Source organism: Ictidomys tridecemlineatus, chromosome Y (genome assembly GCF_052094955.1).
Source record: "Ictidomys tridecemlineatus isolate mIctTri1 chromosome Y, mIctTri1.hap1, whole genome shotgun sequence".
Taxonomy (NCBI): Eukaryota; Metazoa; Chordata; class Mammalia; order Rodentia; family Sciuridae; genus Ictidomys; species Ictidomys tridecemlineatus.
In genome coordinates, this window is record NC_135494.1 from 153080 (window position 1) to 170841 (window position 17762).

Below are 17762 nucleotides of genomic sequence, written 5' to 3' on the forward strand. Positions count from 1 at the left end.
TGTGTGGCCCGGGTTTGATCCTCAACACCACATACAAACAAAGATGTTGTGTCCAACAAAAACTGAAAAATCAATATTTAAAAATTCTCTCTCTCTCTCTCTCTCTTTAAAAAAAAAAAGGGTGAGGCAGGGAGATTGCAACTTCAAGGCCAGCCTGGGAGATGTTTAAAGGGATGGGGTATAGCTCAGTGGTAGAGCACTTGCCTGGCATATGTGAGGCCCTGGGTTCAATCCCCAGCATCATATGAAAAAATTAAATTTTAAACTCTGTGAAAAGAGAAAAAAAAGAAAAGCTATAGACTGAGATAAATTATTCACAACATGCCATTCTCTTGTGCAGAAACCTCTTGTGAAGAAGCATACCAGATAACTAAGGCAGACGAGGCCATCGAGGAGGTGCAGCTAACTCCCTGTTCCTTAAGTGTGGGCCCTCTATAATGACTTCCTCCAGAAACACAGACAATGGGCACATGCAGAGAACAGTAACTCCACAGTCAGAAAGGCACGACCTGAGCCAGGTGAGCACAGTTAGTACTCACATGGCATTCACCTGAGGGTCAGAAATGACAGAGCAGCTGTCCACCTCTGTGCCCTGCTTGCCCCAGACCCACAGCCGCAGGATAAATATGAGAAAACCAAGGAACCTTGAAGGGCACTCCCCAGCCTGCTGAGCACACTCAGTACTAAGGTGACATTCACCCTGAGGGCTTGAGATGACAGAGCAGCTCTCCACCTCTGTGACTGCTTCCCCCAGACCCATGGCCCAAGTCTAGATGTGAGGAAAAACAAGTAAACCCCAAAGGAGAACAATCTAAAAATACCTGACAGGTCCTCCCCATGTGCCGAGGTCAGTGGAACAAGGAAGTTCAGAGAAACTGTCACCCCAAGAGGAGTCTAATGAGACATGCTGACTGGATGTCACTTGGGGTCCTGGGTGGGGTCCTGGAACAGGAAGAGGCAGAACTGAGAACCCAGAGGAAATACAACTTCAGTTATTTATAGCATACTCGTGTTTATTCCTCATGACAAACGGTCTAAGATGTTAACGCATCTGAGATAGTGCACCTAAGTCATCACAAGGGAAAAGTCAGGTTGAGGCTTCCTTTGAAATTTCTGTATAAAGACACTAAAAATAAATTTAAATGTGGCTACATTCTCGGGCTGTGTTGAGGCTCCATGGCAGAGAGCTCACCTGGCATGCACGAGGCATTGGGTTCAATCCTCAGCACCACATAAATGTAAAATAAAGATGTTCTGTCCACCTAAAACTAAAAAATAAATAAATGAACATGGCTACATTTTCAGAAACACCTGTTTTCTTAATTATTTGTATAGATAATTACTGGTAAATGACACTATTATGTACGTCTGTATTTTATTATGAACACAAAATTTACTATAACACAAAAATCAAATGACTCAAGCCAATATTTAATTCAAGACAAGTGCCTCTGTTATGTGCTGTGTTGAAGTAACACATGTAAACTTGTTATCTTTTTTTAATATTTATTTTTCAGTTTTCAGTGGACATGACATATTTATTTTATTCTCACCTCGAACCACCCGGTAGGGCAGCAAGGCTTATTCAGGGCTAGCAGGAGAGAGAGAGAGAGCACACCTGGGAGTGGCCTTTTATTGGGGAACAAGAAATTCAGGGGAGAATTCCATCCAATGAAGGTTGAGAGGGGCAGCACTCCAAGGTCAGGGTCAGTGATTGGCCTCAGGATCAGTGGTCAGTCACACCCCCACAGGGACAGGCTCTCGCACCAGGAGAGGGTCGGGAAAGCTCCAACACAGTTTAGCCAGAGCGCCTCACACCCAATCCGGGAGTTGCCCAGTCACGTGTGAGAAAGGCTCCCCACATTTTATTTTATGTGGTGCTGAGGATCGAGCCAGTGCCCCACGCATGCCAGGTGGGCACGTTACCGCTTGGGCCACATCCCAGCCCCAACTTGTTATCTTTTTATGCTGTCACTAGGTACTTCTAAAAACTTGATCGCTTTAGACTAAGAGGAAAAAATGAGATTTTATTTCAACTCATGGCTGAATTTTATCAAAAGAGCCGCTTTTTAAAAATACATGTTCCAATGGCAAATTGACTTACTTTCACTTTGGATTAGTTTTCCAAAAATCCTTGTCTCTATTTTGTTTCTATGCATACATTTTAGCAGTAATAAAACAAAATATTTGCCCTGGACAAATAGTCAAAGAAAAGAAAAAGGTAACAGCACTGGCAGTGATGATGAGTGACACCTTCTGGGCATTAGAGTTTAAAAGGACACCAGTGTCCATCTTCAAGATGCTCTGCAAGAAGTGGTGAGCCCAGAGAAGTGCAGGTGGCAGTCAGCCCAAGAGTGCCTTTAGATGCTTCTGTGTTACGGGAAAACATGCTACCTTCTAAAAACCATAAGGAACTATCAGATGCCCAAATTCTTAAATGAGAAGAAAAAGGTAAACAAGATTGGAAATCAATCTGCCTTGTGAGCATAAGAGTTTAAGAAGACACCAAGGTTCATTTCCTCCATGACATTCTGAAGGAAATGGTGAGAATAGGAGCATAGGTGGCAGCTCCATCCATGCCTGATCTGAGATGCTGCTGCCTTATGAAAAAACACTACTCTAGAAATCACAAAGAATTATTCGATGTCCACACTCTTGAATGTTTCAAATTCAGTAAAATTTCTATATGATTTTTATTATCAGTCTAGCTAGTCATGAAGCTAATCATAACTAAAGGATCTATGGAGCTGTCGATGCAGCTCAGTGGAAGAGGGTTTGCCCAACATGCAGGAGGCCCTGGGTTCAATCCCCAGCACCACAAAAGAAGAAAAAAAAAAGAATTTGTATCTTATTAGTGTAATCAACTAGGAAATGAATGACCACTGCTTCAGGGAAAATATGTTGGACCTGAAACACCACTGAGACTATCAGAATGAAAACACTCTTGCTGTGAATCGCATAACTAGACTATCATGAACAGCAGGACACATCATGAAGCATGTTCATATTAAAGCATATGATTGAAAAAACAAAAAGAACTTATTGACTGTTGAGAAGAAAAATGGACATAATATAGCTTCTGAAATTATTAACACATTGGAAACTTGAGACTGGCATCAAACTCCTCCAGGACATGCCAGTCACATGCCTGTCATCCAAGTTACTTGGGAGGCTAAGGCAAGAGGATCATAAATTTGAGCCCCATCTGGGCAATATAGCAAGACCATGTCTCAAAATTAAATTTCAAAAAGGGCTGGGGATGTATGTAGCTAAGTGCTTGCCAAGCACATACAAGGCCCTGAGGTCAACACCCAGTGTGAAAAAAAAATTCTCCAGGCCAGACATCTGGTCATAGACAACCATAGCAGGAATAGAACAGGAAAGAAGCCATTATATCAACCTCCCAAAAATAAGTAAAGTAAACCTGCACTTTGTTCAGCTCACAAGACTAACATATCTAACCTTTGCTTCTACTAATTTAAATATGATAACATTTTAAATATGATAAAAAGTGTATGTATTTTTCTAATAAACCCAGCAGATATGCAATATACTCATCTCTGCTCTAAAAGCCAATTTATAAGAACATAGGGGCACAAACATTAAGATAAAATGTAATTATGGCACTTCACATGAAATAACTCTAACTGCTAATAAACATATAACCTCAAAAGGAGAAATTCAAATTTCAGAACTCAAACCATAATGGTATATTTTCAAGTGATATTTTGAAAAGATACAAAACACAAATAGAGTTCTCCAACAAGAATTCCTGGCAATACACAAAGCATCATGCTCATCAGAAGACCCAATCCCTTGCTTGCAATGAATAAGAGATTTAACTTTTTATAAATGTAAAACTTTAGGGCCTGAGGATGTTGCTCAGTGGTAGAACACTTGCCTAGCATGTGTGAGGCACTGGCTTCAATTCTCGGGACCACATAAAAATAAATAAACAAATGTAGAACTTTAATAAGACATAGGGATATGCTTTCTAAATTGAAAAGTAGAAAAGAAAATGTCTGTACATATACCGACAATTAAACTGGAATTTTCTCAACCAAATAAGAATGTGGTTTATGAGTTTAGTTTCATGAGTTTAGTTTGATGAAATGTGGTTCATGAGTATAGCACATGGAATAAACTTCCTTAATATTCTTAGGTGTAGATCAAACACCTGTATCTTATTTATTTATATGTGGTGCTGAGGATCAAACCCAGGGCCTCACACATGCTAGGCAAGCACTCTACCAGGAAGCTTCAGCCCCAGCCCTGAAATACATTTTTAATAAATACATTTGTTACAAATAATATTCTAAACTGAAATAGAGTAGTGGGCTGTTAACACATGTGCTTTTCCATTTTTCCTTATTCTTTTCTACTTTTGACACTGCAATAAAAGAACCATTAAAACAATAAGGAGGGCTGGGGTTGGGCTCAGTGGCAGAGCACTTGCCCAGGATGTGTGAAGCACTGGGTTTGATTCTCAGTATCAATAAGTAAAACACGATCCATGGACAACTAAAATAACATTTTAAAAAATAAGCAATAAGGAACACAAGTAATGGAGTCTCTCCTGGACTTAGGACCTCATTCATCATTCCTCCTTCATCCCACCCAGGTTCTCCAGGAAAAACCTGGGGTAACTGTGGGAAGATGATGAGGGGCTGGGGCTGGGGCTCCGTGGTAGAGCACTCGCCGAGCACGTGCAAGGCCCTGGGTTCCATCCTCAGCACCACATAAAAATAAATAAACTAAATAAAGGTATTAGGTCCAACTACATCTAAATTTTATTTCAAATTATGACAATATATACATATGTAAATTATTTTAAACAGATGATGAGGGTCACAACCTAAGGCCTGCTGCAGAGCCAGCCTGAATGAAATAGTGAAGGAGCAGAGCGCACAGCCAGGCTCTCCCAGCTCTCAGTCCCAAGGTGGGGCTCTCTCCTCCCCAACGCCACATTTCCCACACCTGCTGCAGGTCATTCCAGAAGCTTCCAGTGCATCTCCCTCAGGCAACTCAGAACAAGAGAGCTCCAGGCATCCCTAGAGACATGACCCACAGTGTCCCCGAGCCAGGTGGCTCCCTGAGGTAGCTCCGAGGAGAAGGAACTCCAGGCCTCCTTAGAGTCATGACCCACAGTGTCCCCAAGCTGGTGTCACACTTGGGCTCCTCTGAGAAGGGAGCTCCAGGGGTCCCTAGAGACATGACGATAGACCCAGCCTGATTCCCTCTTAAAATTGGGAACCATCTCGCCACAAAGCCATGAAAAGCTCATTTTGGTTTCGTGTAAATTACTGCAGATTCTGAACCTGCTTGGAATGCCTGCCCGTGCCTTGGACTCCCCCCGCCTGGCTCTCTGACCACACAGCAGCCCTCTCTGAAACTGTAGTGACGCCCCATGAACCCTGGCCTTCCCTGGCCAGATCTCGCCCCTCTCTGAGGCTCCAATGACCTTCATACATTCTGATGTCGGGGCCAGCAAAATGTGAACCACCTTTGTGCCCTGCTGTCCGAGTGCTGTTATCTGTGACCCCCTTTGTGGAACTTTCTGGGCTATGGAGCCGCTGCGAGGGAGCTGGGGCTGTCTCTTCCCGCGGTTTTGGGTGGGAGAGGCAGCCCGGCCGGTGGACATGATCAGCTTGCGCTCATTTGATTTTAATTGGAGTCACTGGTCTTTTCTTTGCGTCCTGGTCTAACAGTGACCCACAGTGTCCCCAAGCAGGGTGGCTCCCTGAGGTAGCTCTGAGGAGAAGGGAGCTATGGGGGTCCCTAGAGTCACACCCAGTGTCCCCGAGCACAGTGTCCACCTGGGGTAGCTCTGAGGAGAAGGGAGCTATGGGGGGACCCTGGAGACATGACCCACACTGTCCCCGACCCAGGTGGCTCCCTGAGGCAGCTCTGAGGAGAAGGGAGCTCCAGGCATTCCTAGGGACATGACCCATAGTGTCCCCGAACCAGGCGCCCACCTGAGGTAACTGTGAGGAAAAGGGGGCTCGGCCCCTCCCTGAGGGGCGACCCACAGTTTCCAGGAGCCAGGCTCTGCCCTGTGGGCCCTGAGGAGAAAGCTCACCTCTCACCCTGAAGGAGGACTGGCGTCAAAGATGGCGGTGAGGCCCCTCCCCTGATGACCACGCCCCCCCATGGCCAAGTGCCGGGATAGCCACGTGCCCAATGGCCATGCCCCTGATGGCCACGCCCTGCAGGACCCTGCTCATGCTCAGAGGTGGTGCCCACCCCTAGTTCCTGGTAAATCTCAGCCCTTTCCCCACTCTCAGCTGTTACTGGATAGAACCTGTCCCCACTGCTGTCACGAGGTCTGGCAGAGTTGGCTGTGTCACCATGGAGTGGAATCTCAGGAGAGGAGGAAAGGGAGTCCAGAAGCCCACCTCCCCGTTCACCAGAAAGCAGGGAGCTGAAACTCCAAACCCCAGCTCTTGTGCTACAGCGAAGGAAAATTTAAAGTCAGACACCAAAAGTCATGCAGGAGAGGTTTCTGAGAAGTGACAGTGAGGTGAAAATAAGCTAAAAGTGAGGCTTCAGCAAAAGCACTCTCAAGGGGGAGAGTGGGCATCTCCAGGCAGAGAATGAAAGGACACAAGGCTGTCCCCAGACTTCATTACTGTTGACGTTTGCCAGGAGAACTGGGGACCACCTCTGTACTCTGCCCATCAGGTGGTCAACTCCTCCTTCACGTTGGGCAGTGGAGTTGTTGACCTTAGCTGGCCCTCTCCAGAACTGTCACCGTGGCCAACCTATTTAGGGGGCTTCATCCACAAGTCAATCCGTGTTGATGTGGGCACTGGGGTCAATTCCTGGTCAGAGTGTGACTGTGCTACTAAAGGGATCTTCTGTAGTGGCACCCCCTCCTCCACAGAAAATCTTAACTAAGTTTCCCCAGAAATCTTCACCATAATTGATTTGACGACTATCAGCAAAAGAGTCTCTGTCTACAAGAGAGATCAATGTAGGTAACTTCCTATGTTCCTGTTTCTCTATTTCACTTGGCCACTGGCCTGGAAGAAATCATCACTCCAGGTGCTGAGTGCCCCATTACTAGTTTTTCACAAACATTTACCAGTGTAGTAGTTTGTAGAAGTGTGGGGAGCCACTCTGAATGACCCACACCTTCCAGTCCTGAAGCAAGAGGCTCTGACCGATCATTTCAATCATTTCATGGTGACTTGGGCATTGTCCCAGCTCAGAAAGTGGAGGCATGTCTTCAGATGAAGGTGTCACCCCTGAGGTTGAGCTACACTCACCTGTTCCTCTGTAATCCTACCCCTTTGCCCCGTTTGGGATACAATGGTCCATGGAAACTCCCTTTGTGTGTCCCCTGCTCTTGCTCTGCCTTTGGGTGTGGCCTTCCTAGATGTCAGTCAACCTGCTGACACAGACATCAGGAAGCTAGACTCAGCCCCTTGAAACCTGACCCCTTGCCTCATTGGAATGGCTTCTCCTCAATAAAAGTGTTCAGCACAAGTGTGTGTGTGTGTGTGTGTGTGTGTGTTCTCTCTCTCTCTCTCTCTCTCTCTCTCTCTCTCTCCCTCTCTCTCTCTCTCTCTCTCTCTCTCCAGAACCTTAAGGGTAGAGGAGCCATCACCACAGGACCCAAAGAAAAAGGTATTTTTCTGTCTCTTGTGTGATTATTTAACACAGCCCAGTTCACCTGGAGTGCCCCTGAGTGTTTTAGTCATGAGAAAGGTGACAATTTGTGGCCGATATGGAACTCTAGGATGAATTTTAGAAATTCAGTGGGTTTGAAATTTCTCTCCAGAAGTTAAGCACACTTAGGATTTAAGAGTAATGTGGGCTGAATTGTAGAAAGTAAGTAGAGGAAAAATCCGTGACATTCAACTTTCTAATATTTGGGAGTAGTTGTCTTTAGAAAGAAAAAAAAATATTTTTATAATTCTAGAGACTCTAAATGTAAAGAATTATTCAGATGATTAATGGGATATGTTGTTAAGTCTTCTCCCATGGGGAAAGTGCTTTTGTGGACTTTTTTGGATTGTTTTATTAAATTTTTATATTTTGAAATATTACGTAAAGATGGGGGGGTTATATATTAGAAGTCTGTGCTTGGAGAGTGAGAAAAGGGGAAGGAAGATTTTGTGATGAGACTTGATAAAAGGATTCTTTACCTGTAGAGGAGTGAATGTTATTTTTGTGAACACTCAGAAGGTTTATACTGAACCTCTTTGCTACATTCTGGTCCTGCTGAATCAGAAAGGCTGGAACTCAGCCACTGAGGACAAAAGACTTTAGCTCTGTTCCCTGTGGTGTCTGTACCTAGGCTCACAGCCAGCAGTGCTTAAGCAACCTGGCCTGGGTCCCAAACGAAGACCGCCCTAAAATCTGAGAGGAACACGGATATTGATGGGAGGTTTCCAACTATGCTCTTTCTTATACTTTGCTTTTAATGTTGAAGGTTATGGGGGTGCACTTGCTTGTCGCAGGAACGAAAGCCGGCAATGTTCCTGTGATGAGCATAAAACCCTTACTCTCATTCCTGACCAAGTAATTGTAAAAAATAAAATATACATAAGGGTCTTATTTCAGCTACATCATGTGACATCACACACTTATTTATGCACTCCTAGTTAAAAATAAATGGATTCAAATATCTTAAGAACCACGTGGTTACATAAAGTTAATACAATTATAAGCAGTAGGGGCTGGGGAAGTGGCTCAAGCGGTAGAGCGCTCGCCTGGCATGCGTGCGGCCCGGGTTCGATCTTCAGCACCACATACCAACAAAGATGTTGTGTCTCGTCGAGAACTAAAAAATAAATATTAAAAAAATTCTCTCTCTCTCTCTCTTTAAAAAATAAAATAAAATAAAATAAAAATTTAAAAAAAATAAATTCCCCCTTAGGGTTGTGGGTACTTCAGTCCCAGGGCTTGCTCAGCCATCAAAGAGGGTTCTGGGAGCTGAAGTTCTGAGGACTGTGGGTAATGTAGTGCACTGCTCATGCTCAATTACTACAAAGGATCCTGGGAGCTGCAGCCCCTGAGGGTTCTGGGTAATGTAGTGCAGTGTTCAGGCTCAATTACTACAAAGGATCCTGGGAGCTTCAGCCCCTGAGATTTCTGGGTAATGTAGTGCAGTGTTCAGGCTCAATTACTACAAAGGATCCTGGGAACTGCAGCCCCTGAGGGTTCTGGGTAATGCAAGGCAGTGTTCAGGCTCAATTACTACAAAGGATCCTGGGAGCTGCAGCTCCTGAGGGTTCTGGGTAATGTAGTGTAGTTTCAGGCTCAATTACTACAAAGGATCCTGGGAGCTGCAGCCCCTGAGGGTTCTGGGTAATGTAGTGCAGTTTCATGCTCAATTACTACAAAAGATCCTGGGATCTGCAGCCCCTGAGGGTTCTGGGTAATGTAGTGCAGTTTCATGCTCAATTACTACAAAGGATCCTGGGAGCTGCAGCCCCTGAGGGTTCTGGGTAATGTAGTGCCCATCGGTGACATCACAGATGTGGACATCGTCTGATGTCCAGTTGTACCCATCGGTGACATCACTGCAGTGGACGTTCAGGAGGAGAAAGCGTCAAGGAGACCACCTTCCTAAGCGCCTTCCTCTGCACTCAGCCCCTCCAAGCACAGCTGCAGCCCGTGGAGCAGGCAAAGGAATGAACACGCCGGTCCTAGTCAGCCCTTGGTGGCCACCTGCAGCTGGCCAGCATGCAACACAGCACAGGGGAATCCCCACCTCTGTGCCCAACTGTGGGAGACCCGATACCCAAGAGGCCGGCCGCAGAGGCCTCTGGGGAAGCGGGCCCCAGGCATTCTGGGTATTGCAGTCCAGCATCCTGCCCACGCAACCCATACCCTGATGCCCCCAATCCTGGAAGCCGAGGGCCGCTAGCGTTCTGGGGCCGCCCACAGAACCCTCACCTTGATGTTCCCCCCCACTGGAAGCCAAGGGCCCCAAGCATTCTGGGTAGTGTAGTCCAGAGGTCTGCCCACGCAACCCTCACCATGATGGCCCCTGGAGCATTCTGGGTATTGCAGTCCAGCATCCTGCCCACGAAACACTCACCGTGATGCACACACTCCTGGAAGCCGAGGGCCCCAAACATTCTGGGTAGTGTAGTCCAGAGGTCTGCCCACGCAACCCTCACCATGATGGCCCCTGGAGCATTCTGGGTATTGCAGTCCAGCATCCTGCCCACGCAACACTCACCGTGATGCACACACTCCTGGAAGCCGAGGGCCCCAAGCATTCTGGGTAGTGTAGTCCAGAGGTCTGCCCACGCAACCCTCACCATGATGGCCCCCGAGCATTCTGGGTAGTGTAGTCCAGAGGTGGGCCACGCAACCCTAATCACGATGCCCCCCATCCTGGAAGCCGAGGGTCATTAGCATTCTGGCTACTGTGGTCTAGAGGTAGGCCCATGCAACCCCTACCGTGATGCCCCTCCTTGGAAGCCGCAGCCCGATCATTCTGGGTAGTGTAGTACAGCATCCTGCCCACACAACCCTCACCCGTGATTTCCCCACGTCCTGAAAGCCCAGGACCCTGAGCATTGTGGGTAGTGTAGTCCAGAGATCTTCCCACGCAACCCTTATGGTGATTTCCCCCCTGGGAGGGGGCCGAGCATTCTGGGTAGTGTAGTCCAGAGGTCGGTTCATGAAACCATTAGGGTGTTAGCCCTCCCCGGAAGCCGAGGGCCATTCGGATTCTGGGTAGTGTAGTCCAGAGGTCTGTCCACGCAGCTCTCACCAAGATGGGCCCCCTCCCCCGCCAAGCAGCAGGCCCCAGGGATTCTGGGTAGTGTGCTTTGGCGCTCTGTGGAGTCACTACAGATACCCTGGGCAGCTGCGGGCCGGGAGGATTCTGGATATTGTAGTCAAGTGTTCTCCTATTCAGCCCCCACTACAGAGGATCTGTCGACCCCTCACCTGGCCCATAACAATCCTCCTGGTCCCTCCTGGCGTACCACTAAGGGGAGGTGCACCCCACTAATGGGACACCAGGTGGGACCTACTGGGAGTTCCGTAAAAGTTGGTCACACAGGTGGGCCCTCAGGTGCTGGGCAGGGGGCAGGAGCCATGCTGTCTCGAGGGGCCTGTGAAGAGGGGGATGACCCCTGGCCTCCTCATCCTAGCCCAAGGTCATCATGCATTCCAGGATGGCTGCTACCAGGCAGGACAGAAGCTGCAGGCCAAGAATGTCGACATCCCAGTGACACCTGTGTTCCCTGGAGATAAGGGGGACAGGCCTGGACCCTCAGGGCTCCTGCCCCCTCGTCTGCCTGGGGGCTAAGCTCTGAGGGGACCAACAACCCAGGCATATAGAGGGGAACCTGGGGTCTGGGAGTTCAAGGCCACTGGCCTGAGCTCAGAGGGACTGGGGAGTGGGGAGCAGGGGTCCCCAGTGGAGGCAATGGAGGGACAGTGGTCCCTGTGGTTTAGGTGCTTGTCAGCTCATTGTTCGGGCTCAGCAATCCCACCCAGCCTGCACCAGCCTGCACCCGGCCTGCCTCCTGGGCAGTGGGCGGTGTTTTCTCAGCTGGTTGGACACAGGGCTGGCTCCTGTATGCACAGGCCCTCAGGGGTCGCCACCACTGCTCCTCTCATGTCCCCTGGGAGAGTGGGTGGTGGGACATGGGATCAGATATTGAGGTGAGCAGATGCCACCTGGGAACGGGGGAGGGGGAGGAAGCTGGTCAATAACGGGGTGATGGGACATTATCGGGGAACGGGTGGTCAGATATAGGGTGGGGGACATCACCGAGTGTGTACGGAGACACCCGAGAGACAAGGCGAAGAGCCGAGGGCGCCTGAAGTGCGGAGACTTGACGAAGAGAGCCGAGTGGCCTCGGAAGGGCCGAGTGTGTACGGAAAGGGCCGAGTGTGTACGGAGACACCCGAGAGACAAGGAGAAGAGCCGAGGGAGATGGAAGAGAGCCGAGTGGCCTCGGAAGGGCCGAGTGTGTACGGAGACACCCGAGTGTGTACGGAAAGGGCCGAGTGTGTACGGAGACACCCGAGAGACAAGGAGAAGAGCCGAGGGAGATGGAAGAGAGCCGAGTGGCCTCGGAAGGGCCGAGTGTGTACGGAGACACCCGAGTGTGTACGGAAAGGGCCGAGGGTCGAGGAGAGTGGAAAAGGGGGACCCAAAGAGCCCATGTTGGCAGGGAGTAGTCGAGGGCCAAAGAACCGGTTCCGGGGCGGCGCAGAGTGTCCAGGTCCTGAGCGGACCGCGGGGGGCCACGCGGAGGGCACCGGGAGGGCCAGAGGCGGTGGACGGGCCGGGGGCGGTCGGCAGGGGGGAGGGGAGCGGGGCGGCGGGAGGTGATCTGGGTCCGGCGGGGAGTGGGGGCGGCGCAGGCTCGGAGGAGGGAGGCCCTGGAGGACGCTGGGGTCCGCAATGGCCGGGCGGAAGCGGAGTCAGGGGCGGCGCCAGCATTGGGGGAGGGCCTGGGGCGGGGCAGTAGGGCGTGGTGGAGGCCCCAGGTGTGGTGGAGGCCCGGGGCGTGGTGGAGGCCCGGGGCGTGGTGGAGGCCCGGGGCGTGGTGGAGGCCCCGGGTGTGGGTCCAGCCTTCAGCCCCGACCTCCTAGGGTCGGCCCAGGTCAGGTGTAGCCCGAGAACAGCCAGAGGAATACCACTTTCACTTCTGTGGTCAGAGTGGGAGGAGGACACGTGGGAGCCTGTGTCCCTCAATGAGCCTCCCTGCAGAAGTACCCAGCCCGACACCCCTCAGAGATCTGATGGAGTCCAGGGCACAGAGCCTGAAGAGTCCTGGCAGGGACGGGGTCGTGAATGTACCCAGGACACTGCGTCCTCCCCGAGTCGGCACTCGGGACACAGTGTCCTCCTCCAGTCTACACTCGGAACACAGTGTCCTCCTCCAGTCTACACTGGGGAGCCTCAGATACAGTGTCCTCCTCCAGCCTACACTCCGGACACAGTGTCCTTCTCTAGCCTACACTGGGGACACAGTGTCCTCCTCCAGCCTACACTGGGGACACAGTGTCCTCCTTCAGCCTACACTCTGGACACGGTGTCCTTCTCTAACCTACACTGGGGACACAGTGTCCTCCTCCAGCCTACACTGGGGACACAGTGTCCTCCTCCAGCCTACACTGGGGACACAGTGTCCTCCTCCAGCCTACACTGGGGACACAGTGTCCTCCTCCAGCCTACACTCGGAACACAGTGTCCTCCTGCAGTACACACACGGACACCGTATCCTCCTCAGTGACCTTGGCTTCCCATGAGAGTGACCATGAGGAGCGCGGGTGTGCACACCCCAGACAGTAGACGAGGCACTTCCCTTGGAGGGCACCTGTCTTCAAGGCCGCCCAGTGGAGGAGGCCCGGCCTCCAGCCCTGTCTGTGGACTCTCCATTCAGAACTTAGACTTGCCCTAGCAACAAAGGTACCTGGCCCACAAACCCAGCCAAGACCCAATTCCCGTTTTCCCGGCCCACGCGGGAAGGACTCAGCCCTACTCAGGTCCTCAAGCCCTGGGAAGGGCCCTGTTGGCTCCCCAGGCCGCCTGCCCCCTGTGCAGGTGAAATAGGTGAAGGGTCTCGGGATGAGCTCCTCCTGGACACGGGGCCCTCATGCAATGCCACTGTGCTCCCAAGAGAGAAAGAGGGGACACAGACACAGAGGAGGAGCCACATGGAAATGGAGGCAGAGACTGCAGTGAGGGGCCAGCGGCCAAGGCCACCTGGAGCCCCAGGAGCTGGAGAGGCAGAAGGAGCCTCCCTGGAGCCTGTGGAGGGGGCTGGACACCACTGAAACAGGCGGGTCCTGTCCACATCTTGACCCCAGAACCTGTGAGTGGGACCTTGTGTGGGAACAGGGTCTCTGCAGAGGTGTTAGTGAAGGGCCCTCATGCAATGGCCGTGTCCTTAAAACAGAAGAGGGGACAGCCTCAGAGGAGGAGCCACATGGAAGATGCATTTCCACTTAAGGCCCCAGGTTGGTGGTCACTGGCTCCAGCAGACCCTCTGCTGTGTGGGTCTCATGAAGACAGATGGACCCTGCTACAGCGGTCACCAGGAGCTGTGTGACACGGTCTGGACAAAAGACCGTGGAAGAGCTGGTGTCTTTGGGGTCCTGCCTGTTGCCACATGTGGGCATCCCACCTCGGGTGCTGTACAAGCCCCCTGTGCAGAGGGCCATGGGGACCCTCTCCTCATGCTGAGGGGGCCTCACTGCTTCCGAATCTCAGTTTTGATGTGAAGTCAGGGCTGATGCCTGGGGTCACTACCCACTAGACCAAAGGGCCCTGAACACCCAGTGCCCACCCTGGGGGCTGCCCTCTATCTAATGATCTTGTGCTGCTTAGCCCCAGGCCCCTTGGCCAGACTGACTCAGGTGGCTCAGAATTCAGCTCTGCAGCAGGTGGGGACCCTCAGTAGTGTAGCAGGACTGAGCAGGGAGAGGGAGGGAGGGGTACAGGGGCTGTGAGCAGGGAGAGGGAGAGAGAGGTACAGGGGCTGTGAGCAGGGAGAGGGAGGGAGGGAGAGGTACAGGGGGGTGTGAGCAGGGAGAGGGAGGGAGGGGTACAGGGGCTGTGAGCAGGGAGAGGGAGGGAGGGGTACAGGGGCTGTGAGCAGGGAGAGGGAGGGAGGGGTACAGGGGTGTGAGCAGGGAGAGGGAGGGAGGGGTACAGGGGGCTGTGAGCAGGGAGAGGGGGGAGGGGTACAGGGGTGTGAGCAGGTAGAGGGAGAGAGAGGTACAGGGGGCTGTGAGCAGGGAGAGGGAGGGAGGGAGAGGTACAGGGACCTGTGAGCAGGGACAGGGAGGGAGGAGTACAGGGGCTGTGAGCAGGGAGAGGGAGGGAGGGAGAGGTACAGGGGCTGTGAGCAGGGAGAGGGAGGGAGGGGTACAGGGGCTGTGAGCAGGGAGAGGGAGGGAGGGGTACAGGGGGGTGTGAGCAGGGAGAGGGAGGGAGGGGTACAGGGGCTATGAGCAGGGACAGGGAGGGAGGGGTACAGGGGCTGTGAGCAGGGAGAGGGGGGAGGGGTACAGGGGCTGTGAGCAGGGACAGGGAGGGAGGGGTATAGGGGAGTATGAGCAGGTAGAGGGAGGGAGGGGTACAGGGGGTGTGAGCAGGGAGAGGGAGGGAGGGGTACAGGGGCTATGAGCAGGGAGAGGGAGGGAGGGGGTACAGGGGCTGTGAGCAGGGAGAGGGAGAGAGAGGTACAGGGGGCTGTGAGCAGGGAGAGGGAGGGAGAGAGAGGTACAGGGGCTGTGAGCAGGGAGAGGGAGGAGGGGTACAGGGGCTGTGAGCAGGGAGAGGGAGGGAGGGGTACAGGGGCTGTGAGCAGGGAGAGGGAGGGAGGGGTACAGGGGGCTGTGAGGCAGGAGAGGGAGGGAGGGGGTACAGGGGCTATGAGCAGGGAGAGGGAGGGAGGGGTACAGGGGCTGTGAGCAGGGAGAGGGAGAGAGAGGTACAGGGGGCTGTGAGCAGGGAGAGGGAGGGAGGGAGAGGTACAGGGGGTGAACAGGGACAGGGAGGGAGGGGTACTGGGGGGTGTGAGCAGGGAGAGGGAGGGAGGGGTACAGGGGCTGTGAGCAGGGAGAGGGAGGGAGGGGTACAGGGGCTGTGAGCAGGGAGAAGGAGGGAGGGGTACAGGGGGTGTGAGCAGGGAGAAGGAGGGAGGGGTACAGGGGCTGTGAGCAGGGAGAGGGAGGGAGGGGTACTGGGGGGTGTGAGCAGGGAGAGGGAGGGAGGGGTACAGGGGTGTGAGCAGGGAGAGGGAGGGAGGGGTACAGGGGTGTGAGCAGGTAGAGGGAGGGAGGGGTACAGGGGTGTGAGCAGGGAGAGGGAGGGAGGGGTACAGGGGTGTGAGCAGGGAGAGGGAGGGAGGGGTACAGGGCTGTGAGCAGGTAGAGGGTGGGAGGGGTACAGGGGAGTATGAGCAGGGAGACGGAGGGAGGGGTACAGGGGGTGTGAGCAGGGACAGGGAGGGAGGGGTACAGGGGGTGTGAGCAGGGAGAGGGGGGAGGGGTACAGGGGCTGTGAGCAGGGACAGGGAGGGAGGGGTATAGGGGAGTATGAGCAGGTAGAGGGAGGGAGGGGTACAGGGGGTGTGAGCAGGGAGACGGAGGGAGGGGTACAGGGGGTGTGAGCAGGGAGAGGGGGGAGGGGTACAAGGGCTGTGAGCAGGGACAGGGAGGGAAGGGTACAGGGGTGTGAGCAGGGAGAGGGAGGGAGGGGTACAGGGGCTGTGAGCAGGGACAGGGAGAGAGGGGTACAGGGGGCTGTGAGCAGGGACAGGGAGGGAGGGGTACAGGGGGTGTGAGCAGGGAGAGGGAGAGAGGGGTACAGGGGGTGTGAGCAGGGAGAGGGGCGAGGGGTACAGGGGGTGTGAGCAGGGAGAGGGAGGGAGGGGTACAGGGGGTGTGAGCAGGGAGAGGGAGGGAGGGGTACAGGGGGTGTGAGCAGGGAGAGGGGGGAGGGGTACAGGGCTGTGAGCAGGGAGAGGGAGGGAGGGGTATAGGGGGGATGAGCAGGTAGAGGGAGGGAGGGGTACAGGGGGTGTGAGCAGGGAGAGGGGGGAGGGGTACAGGGGGTGTGAGCAGGGAGAGGGAGAGAGGGGTACAGGGGGTGTGAGCAGGGAGAGGGAGGGAGGGGTACAGGGGGTGTGAGCAGGGAGAGGGGGGAGGGGTACAGGGGGTGTGAGCAGGGAGAGGGAGGGAGGGGTACAGGGGGTGTGAGCAGGGAGAGGGGGGAGGGGTACAGGGGCTGTGAGCAGGGAGAGGGGGGAGGGGTACAGGGGTGTGAGCAGGTAGAGGGAGGGAGGGGTATAGGGGGGATGAGCAGGTAGAGGGAGGGAGGGGTACAGGGGGGATGAGCAGGTAGAGGGGACGGGTGGGTGCCCTGATTCCCTCTACAAGCAGATGACCTTCCACTCGCACCCCCACTGCCATGGTCACCCCAGGTCTACAGGATGCAGGGTTCCAAGTCTCTCCATATGAGAGCCCCCTCTTTCCCCTAGAAGCTCTCCTGGGACTGTGAGGGTCATGCCTTTGGGGCAGGGTCTCCCAGAGACTCTCTTCTGGTTCGGGAGGTCCTTGCTGCCCAGGGCATGAGTTCTGTGGCCCGCTAATGTCAGTGTCCACTCCACTGCCGGCCATGGGAATGCCAAAGGCCCTCTGCCACCTGACGAGGTAGGGATGAGGAGAGGGAGGTGACCCGGAGGGTCTTGGGGCCCAAGGAGTCAGCAGGGTGCTGAGAAGAGGGGCAGATGGAGAAGGGACAGAGGGGACAGAGAGACAAACTGGAGTGGTGAGGACCCAAGCTTAGGGCCTGGGGTCGTGAGGGGTGGGAAGATGCAGGAAGGAGCTTCCCGGGACCCTGCAGAGGACGGCCTGCCCTTCAGGACCCCAACCCCAGAGATGTGGACCCCAGGCAGGAGGAGCTTTGAGCCCCGAGGGTGTAGGGCTGATGGCGGCCAGCAGGGGGCGCAGGCAGTCTTCTGAGCATCCGCGCCGCTGTCTGCCTTGAGGAAGGGCCTGGGTCCATCCCATGTTCACACACAGGGCAGGTGGGCGGGGCTGTCCTTGTCCTGCCGGCGTGGACACACAGGGCAGGTAGGCGTGGCTGTCCTGGTTCTGCCCACGCTGGACACACCAAGCAGGTGAGCAGTGCAGGGTGTAGGGCTGACGGCGGCCAGCAGGGGGCGCAGGCAGTCTTCTGAGCATCCGCAGTGCTGTCTGCCTTGAGGAAGGGCCTGGGTCCATCCCATGTTCACACACAGGGCAGGTGGGCGGGGCTGTCCTTG

General features: G+C 53.6%; 1 long non-coding RNA gene across 1 annotated transcript in view; it reads right to left on the bottom strand.

The window, feature by feature from the left end:
• Positions 1 to 17762, bottom strand: part of LOC144371923 (uncharacterized) — a 21819-nt gene continuing 4057 nt past the window's right edge. Inside the window, exons 2-5 of the long non-coding RNA XR_013431990.1 lie at positions 6080 to 11081; positions 1193 to 1268; positions 822 to 942; positions 1 to 267 (exon numbers count right to left, since the gene is read on the bottom strand). This is a non-coding gene — a long non-coding RNA (uncharacterized LOC144371923). The remainder of the gene's footprint in view (positions 268 to 821; positions 943 to 1192; positions 1269 to 6079; positions 11082 to 17762) is intronic.